The following is an 18,126-nucleotide window of genomic DNA, read 5'->3' as shown; positions in this document are numbered from 1 at the left end:
TTCTATATTCTCAGAGGGACAATGTGCATGTGACAGGCTGCAAAAGCCACAGGCATGCCCTATCTGTGAAATTGAAGTCTCCAGGCTTCCTGCCTGGCAGTGTTCTCTCTCTGCATTCTGGGGTCTTCTGTACAGCTCAAGTCTCTTGATCTCATGTGGAAGGGGACCTGTGCTGCCTCTGCTCTTGCTAGTGCAGCCCACCATGGTTTGGTAGACTCCTCTCCATCCTTCTTGTGAGACAACACTCTTAGGAGAAAAAAAGTATTTGCTTTCAGTAAGTGCTCATATTTTCTGAGGGCACGCAGACCAAGACACAGACTGGCAAAGAAAATCCTTTTGATGTCTTGGCATCTACTGGTGAGCAGCCAGCTCATCCCCTGTGCCCAGAACAGTGGAGAAGGAGTTTCTGCCTAATTTCTCTGCTTGCCACAGGACATTGACTTAAAAACTGACCCAAAGGCCTGGCCCAAAGCAGTTAGCCCATGCACATCACTGAGGGATGGATACTTGTTTGAGTCCTCACTAAGAGTCAGGATGAGCCCAGGCTGTCCTCTTTCAGAAACTTGTTTCCAATAGCCAGTCTGTTGAACTGGTGTTCTGGCACCTCTGAGCACCAATAATGCAGAAATCTACCCTGGGTGTGTTAAAAACTATACCAAAAGTGAAGTCCTCTATTTTTGGGTTTGCCCCAAATCTGTGTTTACATGCCATCAGTCAGGACTGCTGCACCCTCCTAGACCCCATGGGTGTCAGGGCTCAGCACCACCAGCCATGCTCATTTGGATATTTGAACATTTTCTTCAGCTACAAAAATGTTCTTTCCTTGCCTTAGGTACACACTGTGCAGCATTTGGAACAAATACCTGCAGCTGCCTTTTTGATTTTTTCCCTCTTCTCCTTTTCCCAGTAACATTATGTTCTCCTAGGGAGGAAAAACATTAGCTTGGTGCTTGGGATGATTCAATTACTCAGCAGTAGGTCAGAGAAAAAACAAACATGGGATGCTGCTTCTTGCATCCTCTAAGCAAGAGCCTTACTGGAGCACATGTGAACTAGAATTTCAGTCAGCATCTTAGGACCAGTGGTTCAAAACTACTGAAATAATTTGTACATTTTTTTTTAAATGCTCAGTAAAAAAAAAAAAGAGATTTATCTACAACCAGTGGCTATACATTCACCTTCTTTAAAAACATCTGGATTCATTACTTATTATCAGGCCTAAATATTTTTCCTCACTACTTGGAAGGAGTTGTGAAATTCAGCTAACACATACAAATCCTGAGTTTCATTAATAATGATGTCTGCTTTTGGAGAGTCCCATTCTCCTAGCAGATGTTCAGATAAACTAGAGCCAGATAGAGACATCTCCCACAATCTTCTTCATGATTTTGTTCAAATGAAGACTGTGTGGAAGAATTTGCTACCCCAGCTCTACACTTTCCGTGGATGTTGGCACACATGAAGCATTGCAAGAGCTGGTGAGAATTTATATTCACAGAAACATTCACACCAGAAGAATTCATGCTGTCATCACACAGGAACAGGAGGACAAAGTGGGAGGTCCCAAACAAGGAACAAAAAAATGCCCAGGCAAACAGTCAGACAAATAATGAAATAAAAAAGGCACTTTAAGAAGCATGAAAACACCAAGGGCAGGGAGCTGCTCTGTGACCAAGAACGTGGAATTGATGCAACAAAGAATTTAAGCCAAATTTTGGTACAAAGCCAAGGGCACAGCTCAAAAAAAGGCTTCTTTCAGCTTTTGCATGACCACAGAAACCCCCAAACTTTCCTCTTTGGCACTTCAAGGCACCAGTGCCTGGGTGTGCCAGGATTGAACCCAGCAGCTCCCCCAGCTCTGCCAGAGCAGGCTCAGCTTCAGGGCAGCCAGGTAGAGCACCTGCCTTCCTCGGCTGTGCCACAGCTGCCTGAGAGCTGCCCATGAGGAATTTGGGTATTTACAGCAGCCCAGCACTCACACGGGGCAGCCAAGGAGAAAAGGGAACCTTCTCCTCACGTCTTAGTGCCAGCACAGCCCTCCAATTGTGCTGGTCCTCTCCAGCTCCCTGCCCTGAAATGCTTCTCTGCTGCAGAAGCAGGAGGGTGGCCCTCTCACCAGGGCACAGCTGGTGGGGACACAAAAGCAGGGCACTGCTCTGCTGCTACTTGCAGAGAATTCCCCTGCCATGCTCCTCTGACAGTCCCTGTCACCCGTGGATGAGGCTGGGATGAGGGACACTGCAAGCTGACACAGCCAGGCCAGGAGCTGGGCTGAGGAGTGAGCAGCTCACAGGGCAGGATGTGGTCACCAAAAAGCCTTTTTGTTCAGGTGTGCCTCCAAAATGCACTTTGGGAATAGTCTGAGCAAAACCACTCCTGCCTTAAGTTCCTCCGGGAGGATGATTTAGGTATTTTTATAAACTCCTGGACAGTTATAGGAAATATCACTCTGAAATGTTTGTCACTGCTGTCTGAGCTGCAGAAAAGTTCTCTTCCTGGTTGTGTTTGTAAGGTGCACAGTGAACGTGGCTGCGTTGGTTTAATTCCAGGGCAGAAGCAGTAAATGGGCTTGGATATGTACATTTATGATAAAGCCAGCCTGAGTTATCTGGGAGCTCCCAGATGGCACACACTTCCCAGTTTGCTATCAGAGGGATGTGGGCATGTGCCAGCCCTTCCCTCCCTCTGCCAACACACTCTGCTTCACAAAAAAAAAATGTGCCAGTGTACATGATGAAATCTGCAAAGGAGGGCAAGTGTGGACAAGGGGCACAAGACCCTGAAGCAATGAAACAGACTCAGACACCTCTCAGAGAATGGGACACACAAAATACTGTGGGTATATACTGACTCTTGGGCTATTTTTCTTGATTTTCTGTGTGGGGCCTGGAGCATAAATATTTTTTGAGATTTCAGTGGGAGGCTGAGTCAACTTCAAAAAACTTTGTTAACACAGACATACACAGACTAAGAGAGAAATTATGTATTTTATGGAGATTCTATTCTACTTACTTCATTTTAATTTTTGAGGAGGTGCTTTCTTAGAAACATGCATATCTTTTCATGTTTCCTCTACTCAAGCATCACAGCAGAGTAATAATACATGGAATTTCACAACTCCAGTGGCTTATTTTCCTGTTGTCATGTCTTAAATCATAAGGGATAAGAACATAAAGAACAAGATTGCCTGAGAACTGGGATAAGCCTCCTCCTCTGGTTCTCTGTGTGTTTAGCAGGATTTGCAGATATGGACTATCTAATCACATAAATGGAGTGCTGGCTACCCAGAGGAACACCAGAGAGAAGAGCAGGCAGCATTTTGCTATGAAATGATCAGTTTGATAGGACTGGTTTGAAAAAGGTTTGATTTACCATGGTTTTTCTGTATCCTTTCAAATATCTGTTGTTTTGGCTGAAGTTTTACCCACTGTGTACACATTCAGAAATTCATCTCTTTCCAGCAACGGGGCTAAGGGGAAGGACACCATGTTTTGCCCATGCAAAACTCAAAATTTCCTTTCTTGTGTCATTTAGGGACAAGACCTGGAACCAAGCAGTGAAGTAAATTCTGGGTCATTAATATGGGTTTTCCCAGGCCCAGGAAAACCTGTCCAGAGTAGCCAGTTCAAGTTACCTCCTGACTTGGCTGCTGCTTGAAGAGGGACATACAGCTGCAGGGGAAGAGAGAATTTCAGCTTAAATTAAGCTCTCAGATTCACAAGCTGACCACGGAGTGGCCTGGGTTATGAAGGGAAAATCAGCATCAATAGGATCCCTAGGCTGATGCTGTAGTGTAATGTCTGTGAAGTCTTGTCCTGCCTCTCAGTGGGATTCTTCCTTCCCTGGGAAAAACCTCACAATCATTGGCCTTTTCCCAGCACTGCTCTTTCTTTACCCTTAGAGCTTCCTCAGCCTAAATTGAAGCTGCAGACCCTGCTGGGTGGATGAAATCAAAGTTTCTGGAACACAACCAAAAAAACCTCAAAAACAGAAAAGGAGATTTAAATACCTGAAACTTCTGAGATATCAATATATTTAGGAGCAATTTCTGTTCAAAGGTGAGACATGGCAGAGAGATGGGGAAATATTACTGTGGGCAGAGAGGAGAAATGGAATTAATTGCTCAAGCACTCATGGTGAGCTGGCACCCTCAGCTCAATAAGCTCTGGGAGATTTGGGGTGCCCAAGAAGCAGAGACAGGGAAAAAGTGGGGGTCATTAGCCACAACAGAGTGACCAGAATTTTTCTTGTCTCTCTTCAGTTTATTTGCCCAAATAATCCACGTTTCTCAACAAAAGAGTAGCTCCCCAAGTAACTCAAAGCTTAGTTTTCCCAAGCTGGGCACCGAAGACAATGTTTCACTAGGAATCTACACTAAAAGCTGAATAAATGCCTTATTGCTGTCAAACAAACCTGGGTAGAAAGGTTAGGAATGTAAAGACATCTACCTGTGTAAAATCCTGAAGTACAAATACTTGTTACATTAAGGGTACAGGCACCTAAATGAGGGAGAGCACTGCATTTGTCTGCCTGACTCACCAGCAATACCCAAGGCAAGCAGCACATGCCAAGGTGCCAGAAGTTTGGAGGATGTGTGTGGGTAACATTGGGAGGGCTGATCCATCTCTAATGGTTTTGCTTCCTCTTTCTGAGCTCACAGCACTGCAAAGCAATCTGATTCTTACCCATTTTGAGTCACTAGCCATTGCCCCCAGCGTTGTCTGCACAGGAACAGCAGGTATCACTTCTCTAAAATCTTATATCTCATAAAAGGACATTGAATGAGACACATTATTCTCAGAAAAAAAAAGAAAAAAAAAGAAAAAAAAACAAACAAAAACAAAACCTTAAAAATCTCATGAAACCAGAAATATGCAATATGAAAGTGTCACCTTGTCATGAGGCTGACCCCCAGCAAAGGCTGGTCACTACACTCACTCACAAAAGTCCCAGAGCAGAACCCAGCACATCTCCTTCTCCTTCACCCGTGTCAAGGATTGACAATGCCTCATCATAAAATAGTCTGAAGCTTGAGTCACAAGAAGTGAGGACTCTTTGGGAAAACCTAATATGCCTCTCCTCATACTCTAGGAGGGAAACTTTATTTTCCAAAGGCCCACATAGTCAATGTATATTCATTTAGCATTTCTGCATAAATGTAAAATTTCAAACACTACATTCTCACTGCTCTGGTTGTCCCCAAAAAAGCCCATCCTTTGCATCTGATAAGCCTTGCTCATACAGCCTCCCCTGAAAGCTTGGTCTTCTGCCAGTGCAAACTTTCTTCAGCCTTTTTCATGTCCCTTCAGGGAACTTGGTCTGGTGAAATCCAGCAACAGGCTGGAGTGCAGGAAAGGTAGACAGACAGCAATGGCCAGAAAAAGCAGTGTGATGGAGCACCGCTCTGGTCATTAGGAGGAGTTTAGAAGGTCTTTCATGGTTGTAATGAATTCACTAGCAACCAAACTATCTGAGAAGAAGCAAAATTAGTGTTCCAAGCCTTGCTCAAAACAAATTTCACTCTCAGGGGGGATGCAGACCATGTAAAGGAAAGCAACATAGGCTTGCCCAATACTAAGAAATGACCCCTGCAAGCCAGGCTAGCAATGGTTAGAACCTCATAGCTGCACCTGCTTGAAATTCAAAGAAAGCCAAAAAAAAGACGTGGTCAAAGCAGGATGTGCAGCTTCCCACAGGGTTGTTTCACAGACAGGGTGATCTGGGACAGAGCTATGCCCACATATCTCCACTGCCTCATTTCCCTGTAAAATGCAAAGAGCACATGGCAACTAGGAAATGCAAGCCAATTATAAAGCAGAAAATCAAATAGCAGTGCCATCTGGTGTGATCAGTGTCAATCACTCCCCATTTGCAATCCCAGTGCAAAAAACAGAGATGGTAAAGAGCTGTTAAATGATAATCCCATTTGGAAACTGTCATGTTCAGGTTTTAAGAAGGGAAGAGGTCATCCTCACATCCTCTCCAGCACCCTGGGAAAGGGCTTGGAGATGGGGGGGCATATTTGGTTCTGCTTTTATCTGAAGGAGTTTGAGTACTCAGCCTACCCAACGTAGGAAGTTTGGGATGCTAATAGAGCCCCAAAACCTAAGGGAGCACTGATGGTCTGAAATGAGCCCCATGCACATGAGTGACTAACCAAACCTCCATTCACATCTTCAACAGAGCTGTTTTGAACGGGGCTGTGCCAATCCTGAGGAACTCCACCCTTCCACTGAGCAAACACGTTCCAGGCAGAACCTGAATGAGCCTCTCTCTCTTTGACAGATCAGGCACTTGCTGTTTAATTACACAGATGAGTAACACCAATGAACGGCTGCTTTTCCTTTGGAGTTTGTTACAGGAGAATGGATGCGAATTAGGCTGTAAAACAAAACAACTGTGGTGTAAATAGTGTAATTGCTGTCTCCTCATCTGTGGCAATCAATGAGCTGTTAAGGCATTTTACATGGCTGCCACGAGCCACTTCACCATCTTGCAGTGTCTGGCAATAAATAACTCCTTTGCAAATGAGAGAGGGAGATGTACTCCTGTGTGAGCCCCACAGCTGCACTACATCAGCAGGGACAAAGGCAGCATAGAAGGTGATGCAGGCTCTCACTTGTTGACCTCAAGAAATGATGGACAAGTTTGAGGCATGCTTCTTTTGGGCATGTCCTCATTTGACAGCTTTCCCTAGGAAAGTCCCTAGGAAGGGACATTTACTGGAGGTCACAATTTGTACTCAAGGGTCATTTGTTGGAGGTCACAATTTGTACTCAAGGGACATTTATTGGAGGTCACAATTTGTACCACAGAGCCTCTATGTGCACATAGCAAGTAGGGGGGATTTAGACAGTGATTTCATGACCTCTCTAGTCCAGTGTTCATCCTGAGCACTACTGCAGGGGCCATCCTCTTTGTTGGTGCAGGCAGCTCAGTGGCGAGCAGGGTTGGGGCTCTCATCCCTCTGGATACTCCTCAGAGTACAGCCACAATATTACAGGTGTTAGGGAAGAAAGTCATACCAAAACCCAGCTTGGCCTGCAGAGAGCTTCCCCAGAAGGCCAGAGGCAGAGAAGAAAAAGGGCTTTTTCAGCTGTTGTCCCAGGGTCAGAGACCTCATTTGGTCTGTTCTAAGAAAATTGAGAAATTAAACAGGGCTGTGACTGGTTTGTCATGTTTTGCCCCAGGGTGACAGTGATGACTCAGAGCACGAAAGAGGAATGAAGACCCCAAAGGCCCAGGTTTTCTTCTTACCCAGTTGAATGTCTGAGCCTCCCCCTCTCCATGCAGATTGAAATTTGACACTCAAAAATTTGACTCTCAAAAATTTGACAATTGTTTTCCTGATGCTAAGAACAATTCAATAGAATCACAGATTGGTTTGGGTTGGAAGGAACCTTCAAGATCATCTTATTCCAACCCCCCTACCACGGACAGGGACACCTTCCACCAGACCAGGCTGCTCAAAGCCCCCTCCTGCCTGGCCTTGCACACTTCCAGGGATGAGGCATCTGCATGTTCTCTGGGCAATGTGTTCCAGTGTCTCACCACCCTCAGTGACAAGAATTTATTGTTAATATCTAATTTAAATCTCTCCTCTTTAATTTTAAAGCTATTATCCCTTGTTCCATCACTATATGTCTTCATAAAAAGTCCTTCTCCAGCTCTCTTGTAGCTCCCTTATATAATAGAATGTGCTGTAAGTTCTCACCAGAACCTTCTCCTCTCCAGGCTGAACACCCCCAGCTCTCTCAGCCTGTTTTTTTAGGAGAGGTGCTCCAGCCCCTCTGATCATTTTCATGGAACTCCTCTGTGCTTATGTCACCCTATGTGACATGATTTTAATGAGAAAGCCAATGCACATTTCTACCCAGGCCACACAGAAGGGGCAGCAATGCTGCCAGCATCACAGGCAGGTGCTCCTGTTCAGGCCTAACATACCTTGTCCTTGTCCTGCAGAATGGGGAGGAAGAGTTTTCACCCAAAAATGAGAGTCAGGGCTCAAACCCCTCCTCACCACCTGCATAAGCACAGCCTCCTCCTGCAGCCCCGGCTCCAGGTGCCCTTCCTGAACAGCAGCTGGAGCTTCTTAGAGCAGCCACAGCCCCCAGCAAGGTCAGCCCTGCTGAGAAATCAAACCAGAGCTGCAAAAACGGGAAGCAGAAAGAAAGCACTCAGTCTGTGGTCACTGCAGAGCAGATGGGGATGAGAGTGGGGAAGGAGCACCTGCACTTCTCTGCCTGCAGGATTCTGAACCTGGAGCCAGGTTTGCTGTGCTGAACAAGAGCCCTGAGTGTGCTGTGCCAGCCTACACAAACAACTGAGGGACCTTGCCTCCAGCTCAGCCCCGTTTAGATCCAGACCCAAAAAAGACATATGCATGTACCATGAGAGAACAAAATCAGTGCTTGTATTGTGTTCATTGAGAACACCTAGAAAGGGTTTTTTTCCTCTAAATCAGCACAAATTCAAAAAGGTAGTTTATATCCAGTTACAGGCACAATAAGCACATGTGCTTGAGTCTTGGCTAGAAACGATGGCCCAGGTCCTTCCAACCTCACTTTTCCATTTGTGGCACGAAATTCCCACCTGGCCTGTGACAGCATGGTTGGAATTACTGCCACTTTTAGGCTGATCCTCAGAGAAGGATTTAGTGGATTCCGCTGATTCCACCAACTCCATATCTGACCTGCACAGAAGCTGAAGGCATGGCTTCTTAAGCTCTCCTCAGCTGGTATTTGCTAAATGTGAGCAACCCCCAAAAAAATATAAATATCTTGTGCAGGCATTCTCTCAGACCTCCTGATACCACAACTCATAGCTGCTCATTTTGTACCTGCCAGCAGCCCTTTCATGTCTTCCTTCAAACAACAGTCAGTCATTTGTCCAAAGTTCACCACCCTCTCTGATCTTTCCATCAGTGCCCAGTTTGGCAGGTATGGATGTCCAGATCCTGCCAGGGTAGTGATGGCTGGAGCAGAGTGACCACACGGTCTGAACAGGCCCCTTGCACGTCCCACAGAGACACTGGCAAGGATTACAACATTAAACTTATCAGCTTAGCAGGTTTCAAAGCACTCAATATAGGCAAATCAGGTGTATCTGTTCCATGGAAGGACATAGGGACAAAGATAAACATCTCCAAAGGCCTCTGGACACTTAATGAGTTCTGAAAATGGAGTCACACCACTCTCCAGAAGTGTGGCCAGTTGCTGGCCCTCCTGGTTGCCCCCATCTTTCCCCAGTGGCTGCACCACACCAACACCTACTACAGCAAGGGAGTGTGACAGGGCTTCCTTCATGCAAGCTGAAAACTTCTCTGCTTTTTATCAATATCAGCATCATCCTGCACCCTCCTGGAGAGCACCAGAGCTGACTGGCAGTGGTCCAGCTGCACTGTATAGCTGAACCTTCCTTTGCATCAGCCCTTGCCCACAGAGACTCTGTGATTCTCGGTTTTTAATCAGATCCCAAATTTCCTCTCTGCTATACTGATTTGTGATTCTAAAAGTGGCCAAGATTCACAGCTTCCTTTTTGACTTCTCGGGGGTGTAATCTCATCCACAGAAGAGAGATCTAATAAACTTCATTCACCTCAGTGCAATGACACTGCCTTTGGCCACCTGCAACTCCACAACTGGCCACTAATTTCACACCACATTTCAGACACTTCAGCACATATCTTTGCTTCTGCTTCCTTTTCTCATTTGACCCAAATTACTTCTCCTTTCTATGTTCTATTCACATAAAACCTGCATTTCAACCAGAAAGAAAAAAAAAGTTAAAATGAACTCTTTTTTTGGTCTGAAGAAGGCAAGAAGGATTGAGGTTCTCAATCCCACCTCCAAGCTGAAAACTGGAACACTCTACAATTCTCCTGTCCCTGACATGGCAGTGAAGCCTCCTACACTCTCCCCTGCCCCTCCCAGGCAGTCCCTCAGGCTTTATCTGCCCCCTCCCATTCCAAGTGCCTGACTCCTCTGGCATTTCTGCTCACCTCCCACATTACAGGCGACCCAGACCTTTCCATGCTGTCCTCATTTGCTCCCTTCAGTCCCAAGGGACTGCAAATGCCCAAGCTGTGGAGATCCAGAGCACAAATAACACTGCCTGGTTGAAAGTTGGTGCTGGGCACTCAGAGCACACAACACTGCTGAGCATCTCTAATTAAAAAGCATTTGCCTTTTCTCCCTTCTCCCTCCTCTGACCATCAGAAGATTTAAAAAAAAAGCCCTCCAAGACCAATCAAGGGTACCTAACTGGAGTTCAACCTTGTAAAACTGAGGTGAGACACCAGTCCAGAGAGCTGTGACAACTTTGGGGAAGCAGGGAAGCAGCTCACCCACCAGATCACACCTTTCACCTGGCTGTGCTCTGTGGGGAGCAGCCCCCTGTGTCTTCACAACTCATTATTCCTCATCACACTCTCGGTGATCAGAGGCAGCCAGTGCACATCTGCACAATGCTGCATCCAGGGTGGCTCTCCAAGGGTCCAAGGCAGCCCCTGGCTGGGGGAAGGCTCCAGCAGCCCTGCTGAGCAGAGGATCAGAACGTGTCCCCAGTGAAGTGCAAACCAAAGGCTGCTCTGCTCTGGGCTGCACACAGCCGTGGGTACAGAGCATCTTCCAACCCTCCAGGGCAGAAGGGCTGCACTAATGAGCTCTGTGTGGGTATGTCCAGCTGTGGCTATCTGGGGAATATCAGCTATTCCCAGCCAGAGGGCTGGAGGCAGCTATCACTGTCCTGTTTGTTATCAAGCTCCTTCAGTGCAAAGAGACTGGAGTAGTTGCATGTTGCTGAGCACAGTGCAGGAGCAGATTCTACATCTTATGAGTAATGCAAGTTTGAACCTAGTTCTCAAAATACATGTCTCACCAGCTAGGAACTGCTAGACTCCAGTTATTCTTAGCCCCCAAGTCACTGTGGTAAGAAACTAAATGGAAATGATTCCCAACAAAAGACATACTGAAATCAAAATATTTATCATGCTGCTTCTGTAAATGGGAAAAGGCTCTTCATTTCCAGGGAAGACAACATGCTGTTTTTACAAGAAACCACTTCATGGCTGATGTTAACTCATCTGGAGCTTCTGGAGAAAATGAGTGCAAGATGCTTTAGAGACCCTGCCTCCATGCTCCCATCTGGGATCACCTCTGCCTGTTTGATGAGGAATCCACAGACCAAGCAAAGCAGCTGCACCAGACACATGGGATCCCAACACAGAGAAACTGCCACACTACAGCAGTGCCCATGCACACACTGCCTCCACAGGGAGGGAATGAGAAGAAGTCGTCAAATGAGTCAATCCTGTGCCCAGCATGTGAGATGGAACAAACCTGCTGGTCTGACTTGGCATTGTCCTGCACCAGCTTAATTACCCCGAGTAAGGTGAGCTCAGTGGAGAAACTGGCCCCTTCCTGGCAGAGATGGAGATGCAGGTGTGAGACATGAGCTATCCATTCCCCATTCATTTACAGCTTCATTCATGGAGTTGGAAAACAGAGCTCAGCGCCCACACACCTCCACAGCTTTTATTTTACAAGCTCGTCAGATAATGGTAAGCTGAAGCTTTTGTGCTTGTCTTTTTAAAGCTGATGACAGCTTTAAAGACCAGTTTTCCTAAGCCCTGCAGAGATTTTTTAATAAATAAAAGAAAACTGGAGTCAGTATAACAAAAGATCTCTCTCCCTGCATGTCTCATGTGAATTACATCCTCAGAGCGTCACAGCAACAGGCAATTCTTGGCTACATGAATATTCAAGGTTCTCAACAACTTTCAGCAGCACCTACAGAATTTGGTCTGACTTCCTACAGGATGGCCTTTGGAATGCAGGTCTCTCTGCTCTGGAAAAGTTACAAATCTGCAGCCAAGTACAGCCAGCAGTGCCGTGCTTTGCAGGATCTGTGCTGTGCAGCTGGGAGACACGACATGGACTACTCATCCTTTAGCTCTGGCAGCCTGAAATGAGCCATCTTCTGCAGGTCTCTCTGCTCTGGAAAAGTTACAAATCTGCAGCCAAGTACAGCCAGCAGTGCCGTGCTTTGCAGGATCTGTGCTGTGCAGCTGGGAGACACGGGAGACTACTCATCCTTCAGCTCTGGCAGCCTGAAATGAGCCATCTTTACTTGCTTGCTTCAGCCACAAGAAGCCCTGTTGGGGAAAGCAGGTTCTAGGGCTGTGAAGCCACCTGCAATCCCCCAGTGATTCCCCTGAAACCTGTGTGAGACCCAGATGTAGAAAGACAACACTGGAAATGCCCTTCCAGCTTTCCCTCTCATGCCAGCCTCTGCTGCCTGTGAGGCAAGGAACAACCTCTGCAGCCAAGCTTCTCCCTCCTGTGTTTGCCAGCTCCAGCTCCCCTCAGAGCCAGGGAGCAGTTAAAATTTTACAAAGAAGAGGTAGAGAGGACCAGACACAGATGAATTTCTCAGTGCACACAAGCACCCGTGCTGCTTTGGCTTTGCAGCTGCTGACAAAAGCCCCCTGCAATGATCCATCCTTCATTCCAAGCCTGGCCTTGGGGGAGAGAACAGATTTGTCCAGCCTGAAGCAATTCACTGCACAACACCAAGGGCAGGAACATGATTTTCACTCTTTATCAAAACAGTCAGGCCAAGGGCAAGGCAATACAGTGCAAATGAAGCAAGCACGAGGCAGCACAGGCTGGTAACAGCAAGAAAAGAAGAACTAGGCAGTGATTTGAAGGTCTCCATCAAGTAAGGGGTGTATCCTGCCCTACCCTAATATAACCCTCTCAAGTCTTATGACTCACATTCACCGAGAATCACCACTTCCCTTTTGTTTTCCTCCTGCAACTGAAAGAAGCATTTTCTGCTGGCCCATGGCAATGTTGAATAACAGCTTTTCTCATGCTGGCTCAGCTGTCTGGCCCCCCAGGCGCAGGGTGGAGATGTGGTGTGTTCCCCACGCAGCTCACCTGCTGCAGGAGGGGACACGTCAGCCCATGTGCACCCAGGAACACACGCAGGTCCCTTGAGGAGGCTACAGGACTAAAAACACAGCATCCTGAGGTTAACCTAAACCCCTGGGGCTCACTGCAGCTCTGGTGTGGCTGGAAGGAGCAAGGGTTTATTATGAAAGAAGAAGCTTCCACCAGTGAAGTGTGGAAAGCTGTCAGTCATCCCTACTCCATGCTATTGCTAACCCCAGCTCTGAGTCTCTGCCCCAGCTCCACTTCCAGATATTAATCAAATTCAGCTCAAAATTAGTCTTCAAGCAGTTTTCTGATGAGTAACCAAGGCACATTAGTGGCTGAGTCATAAGGAAGCAAACCTTTGTGCAGCAAGAGCAAGCTACAGAAACTCTGTCACATCAGCTTTGTGAGCACCTTCAGATGTTTCCAAAAAAACAACTTCTCTGTGCCACAGTTAGCTCAAAACCTGTCAGTGGCAGGGGATAAATGTTTTGAAAATGTTGGCAAATTATTAAATGGTGCTTTAATTGCAAAAAACAGAAGCAGAACTGCACATTCAAAGGCAGGTTGCCTTGTCCCATGGCGCACAATCCCAGGGGAACATGGGACATTTGAGTGCTCTTGCAGACTCTGTTGCCATCTTCCTCTGTAACCTTGGAAAAATCAGAGCTTCAAAGTCTAGTACCAATCTGAAGATCAGTTTTTAAGAGAAGTTTGGCACCAAATTTGCTGAGCTCTTTACAGATCTGGGGGAGAAGGCAAGAACCCTTGCTGCAGGACCATACACGCTCTGTGTTGTGTCTATGGGACCACAGGAGTGGTCTTTGATAGCAGTGAGCACTTGGGCAATGAGGACAAGCCATTCAATCCAAATACTTTTCTAATCCATCGTGCATCTTTTGGACTTGCTGATCCACACTAGACCTTTGTGATTAATAGTCTCAATGGACTTTTCTCCCTTTAATCTGTCTAACCACTTTTTGAAGAGCTTTATTCTTGAGTATGTACAGTGAACTCTACAGTTTAAAGCCTGACCGTGTAAAGAACAGGGGTTTTGTCTAAAAACTGTTACTGAAGGAAACAGAGCTAATCTTAGACCCTGAGCTCTCATCTGACAAGGAAAAAGGTGGATAATTTTGTTCACTATTGCACCTATGACATCACAGCTTCAACAACAGACCCTTTCAATCACCCCTGTTCTTACTCAGTGAAGTCTTCTTATGAGAAGAGGTCCTGTTCCTATTACTATTCCTGTTGCTTTCTCCACATTTTTTCTACTTTATTTTGGGGCTTTTTTCAGCAAGGAAGTTAAGAACAGCTCTGGGTGTGCAGCCTCCCAGCTGTGAGTGCAAAACCTTTCTAGAGTAGCTTGTTGTTTTTCTTTTTTGTGCATTTTTCCTGTTTGAACAATACCTAACACCTGGTTTGCCATTTTCTAATTGCTGAGCATTGAATTGACATTTTCATGGGGTTATACATGATGAGCTGAAGTTCTTCTTGCTGAGTGGCAATAGCTAATTTTAGACCTTACTGCTGTGCATGGTTAGGATTGTCTTGTTTCCCTTAAGTAAATGAACTGCATCTGCTATTCTCCCATTCATCCAATAACCTTGGTGAGATCTTTCTGTTAATCTTTACTGTCAGTTTTTATTTTTATTATCCTCAGTCAACCCTGTATCATCCGGAGCTGCTGTCACTTCTTTATTCACTGCTCTTGTAGATCACTTGTGAAGATGTAACAAAAGCAACACAAGATAAATCTCTATAGCAGTCTGCTAGAAACCCAGAATATCCTGAGCTGGAAGGGACCCACAAGGATCATCAAGTCCAAATCCTTGCCTTGCACAAATGCTCCAAAAATCACACCATATGCCTGAGAGCATTGTCCAAATCCTTCCCTCAGTCTCCTCTTCTCCAGCTGTGATTTTTTTTTTTTTTCTACATATGCCTTACCCAGTCATTAATCCATGGAAGTGGCTTCATATTTACCCCTTTGACTTCTAGTTTATTTTTTTTTTTTTTTTTTTTTTTTTTTTTTTTTTTTTTTTTTTTTTGCTACATATGCCTTAACCAGTCATTAATCCATGGAAGTGGCTTCATATTTACCCCTTTGACTTCTAGTTTAATTCTCTGTTTTTCTTTTCTTGCAATTTTCTAAGGACAATCTCGACTTTTTTTATACAGTTTTCCTGTACTCTTTGGACATTAAGATCTCCAGAAAATCTGCCCTTTCATCACTATGTGTCTTAAAATATTTGATGAATGGAAATAATAAATGCTTAAAAAAAGAAGCTCGATTTACAGGAATGTCACAAATTGTCAGGGTAATTGCTGATGATAATCAAGTGCTTTTGTATTTAGAGGCAATTCCCTGCACTGAGTCATACATTTCATCAGCTCTTCTGCTGAAACAGATCTCTGTGTTCCTGGCCTAAATATTAAACATACGCAAAGACTCTGACGTTACTAGAAAATTATTGTTGTGTGTTGTTACATGTGATGTTATGCCATAGGAGACCATTCATGCCAGGCTCTGACAACTGTTGCTGCACAAACTTTTGCCTAATGCTAATCAATAAACCAAATGGGATAGAAATGTCCAAGTAAAAATTGTTTCATCCAGTAAAACAACTGACAATTAGGCAAGACTCTCACTATGGTTGCTTTGTTTTCCAGTTTCAGACAATTATATAAACAAGGGCCCAAATGTTTACATTGCAAACACACTGTGTCTTAGGCCAGTGGTTTGCTATGTTTCCAGAGCAACAACCCAAATTTTCCTTGCATTATGAGTATAACTACAAAATGTGTTGAACAAATATGTTTAATTCCCAACAAACTTTGTGAACAATTTATAGAAAATTATCACTAATCTGCATACTGCCATTCCTTTATGTGCTTGAGCAGGAGACATTCTTCTACTGTAGAAGCACCTCAGGCATCCAAAGACAGGCTTTGTAAGTTGTATCCTCCTCCTTTTTACATATGAGGAACAGAAGTAGAGAATTAGTCTAAATATAATTTACCATAGCATGGGCCTCAAGTTACCTGGAAGACCCAAGTTCTCCTTGGCCTACTTGTTTGTTTGCCATGAATTCAGCCAAGAAAAGGTCTTTTAAAAACCAGAAGTTGCAGGGATTAGATAAAGAAGTTATAAACCAATTTGGCACCAATAAAATGGTGGGAAAACCTTTTGTGTCTTTGTTATTGGGCTTTAAACTGAGACCCTTTGGCCTTGGTGGCAAGATGGACATCCCTCAGCCAAGAGAAGGCAGAGATACAAAATCAGCATTTCCTTGAAACCAGAGTGGTAAGGGGAACAGGCTGACTTAATCCTCACAGTGCATCAAACCATGGCCCTATTTATTTATGGCCAGGCATGATGTATGCATGTACAATCAAATCAAATATCCCAAGCTATTGTTGAGCACAGATTACGGGGTCAGCCTTTGTTCTGCTGCATGCAGCAGCCTTGAAAGAGAGCCTTTGTGGAAGAAAATGGCCTGCTGTTCATATCAGCTTCCCTCCCCAAAATGAATTCTGCATTTCTCCCAAAGACATACACTAGGCCTAAGTCTTGCTCTCACAAAGGGGCTTTGTCTGGGTGCCTTTGCTTAGAACACAGATTTTATTTATCAAAATGCGCATGAAACTTGGAGCCATGTTGATACTTAACATGCAGAACATGCTGCTTCTCTGGAAGCAAGGGCAGTGAAAATAGGGATCTTAGAGGAGAAGGAACCATGCCTTGTTCTGCCATGGTAATTCCATCTGTCCACCATCTCAGGCTGAGTCACTGCTAGCACTAAGCTGTCTCTGGAAACAAAACCCCATGCCTTGCTCAAAACCAGAACAAAGACCTTCTGGGGAAGATCTGTCAGCTTTTTGCAGCTACCATATTTTTAATCACTCTGTTTCTAAGTCTCTTAGCTAAAACTTTCACAGGCATTGAATCAAAGAGTGGGTAGTGAACTGTGCTCTGCTGGTGGTGGAGGGCTACTCTTCCTACGAGGAGCAGGCTGGAAGAAAGCCCAAAATATAAGACAAGCTCTACTGGGCCACACCAAAGCTTCCATCCAACTAGACCCACATTTATTGTCTGTAAGTGGACAAACAAGATGCTTCATAGTTGCTAGTCCTGTCTAACAAGTAATAATACCAAGCTAATAACAAATAATTGTGCTATAATTAATTATAGCATATAGTCATATCCACCTTTAACACCTCCTCCATCTCCAACATTTTGCATCTCAGGAACTTCCAGAACCAAAAATATTATCTCCATAGCCTTCAGTCTATTTTTCTTCCACAAACTGGTCTCCATTGATTTTTACTGTTGATAACATCCTGCAGCAGGGAGTTTCTCAACTTATGTCACCTAGTGTGAGGAATCATCTCTTGTTATTTGCCTCAAACTTGTCTTCTGCTAGATGGATGAGGTTTTTTTTCTGAAGTTCTAAATCTTTACTGGACAAAATAGCTGGATTCTGTTCTGCTGGATCAAATCACAGGGCCCAAGTGCTTGCAAAAATCCTTTCCCAGAAATGTAGCTTTTTTTTTTGCCATATCTCCATGTCCAATATTCTGGGAAGGTTAAAGAGGCAGGAGCTGTGCCTCTTTGTGCCTCTTTACTAATTAATGAAGTAATTTTGTTCTAACCAGTTACATGCATCTTAAGCTGGTTGGTCCTTGTTTCTGTGGCTGTGGATTGGTCATCCAAAAGCTGATGGAGGGAGTTTCCATTACAAGAGATAGGCAAACCTACAGAGAAGCTCCTGCCTCAAAGTGTATAAAACACTGCAGGCATCCAGGATGCAAAAGGAGAAGGAAGCCAACAGTGAACCACAACCAAGGCAAGAGATGTAGGCTGAGCCTGACATGAATATTTGAGGAACAAGGAGGGAACCAAAGGAGGGGTGACCTATCTCAAAGAACCCCCATGGTGTGAGAGCAGCTGTCCTTGATAACTACCCAAAATGGGAGGGCAAAACTATGCACCACAGCCTTTCTTCATTCCTTCAAGCTATAAACAGATGCTTCAGTAAAAGGAAAGGAGAATTTAGGATCAAACCCCTTTGTGGTCACTGAAATTGGCATCTGCTGCTGCAGACAAATCCCTCTTCAATCACTTTCCATAAAGAAATGAAGCTCCCTTTTAACTCAGCCTAGAATTTTGGCCTTTCATCTC

The sequence above is a fragment of the Passer montanus genome, unplaced genomic scaffold, assembly GCF_014805655.1.
Source record: "Passer montanus isolate IOZ18808 unplaced genomic scaffold, ASM1480565v1 scaffold27, whole genome shotgun sequence".
In the NCBI taxonomy this organism is placed as follows: domain Eukaryota; kingdom Metazoa; phylum Chordata; class Aves; order Passeriformes; family Passeridae; genus Passer; species Passer montanus.
Note: the sequence above shows the minus strand (reverse complement) of the source record.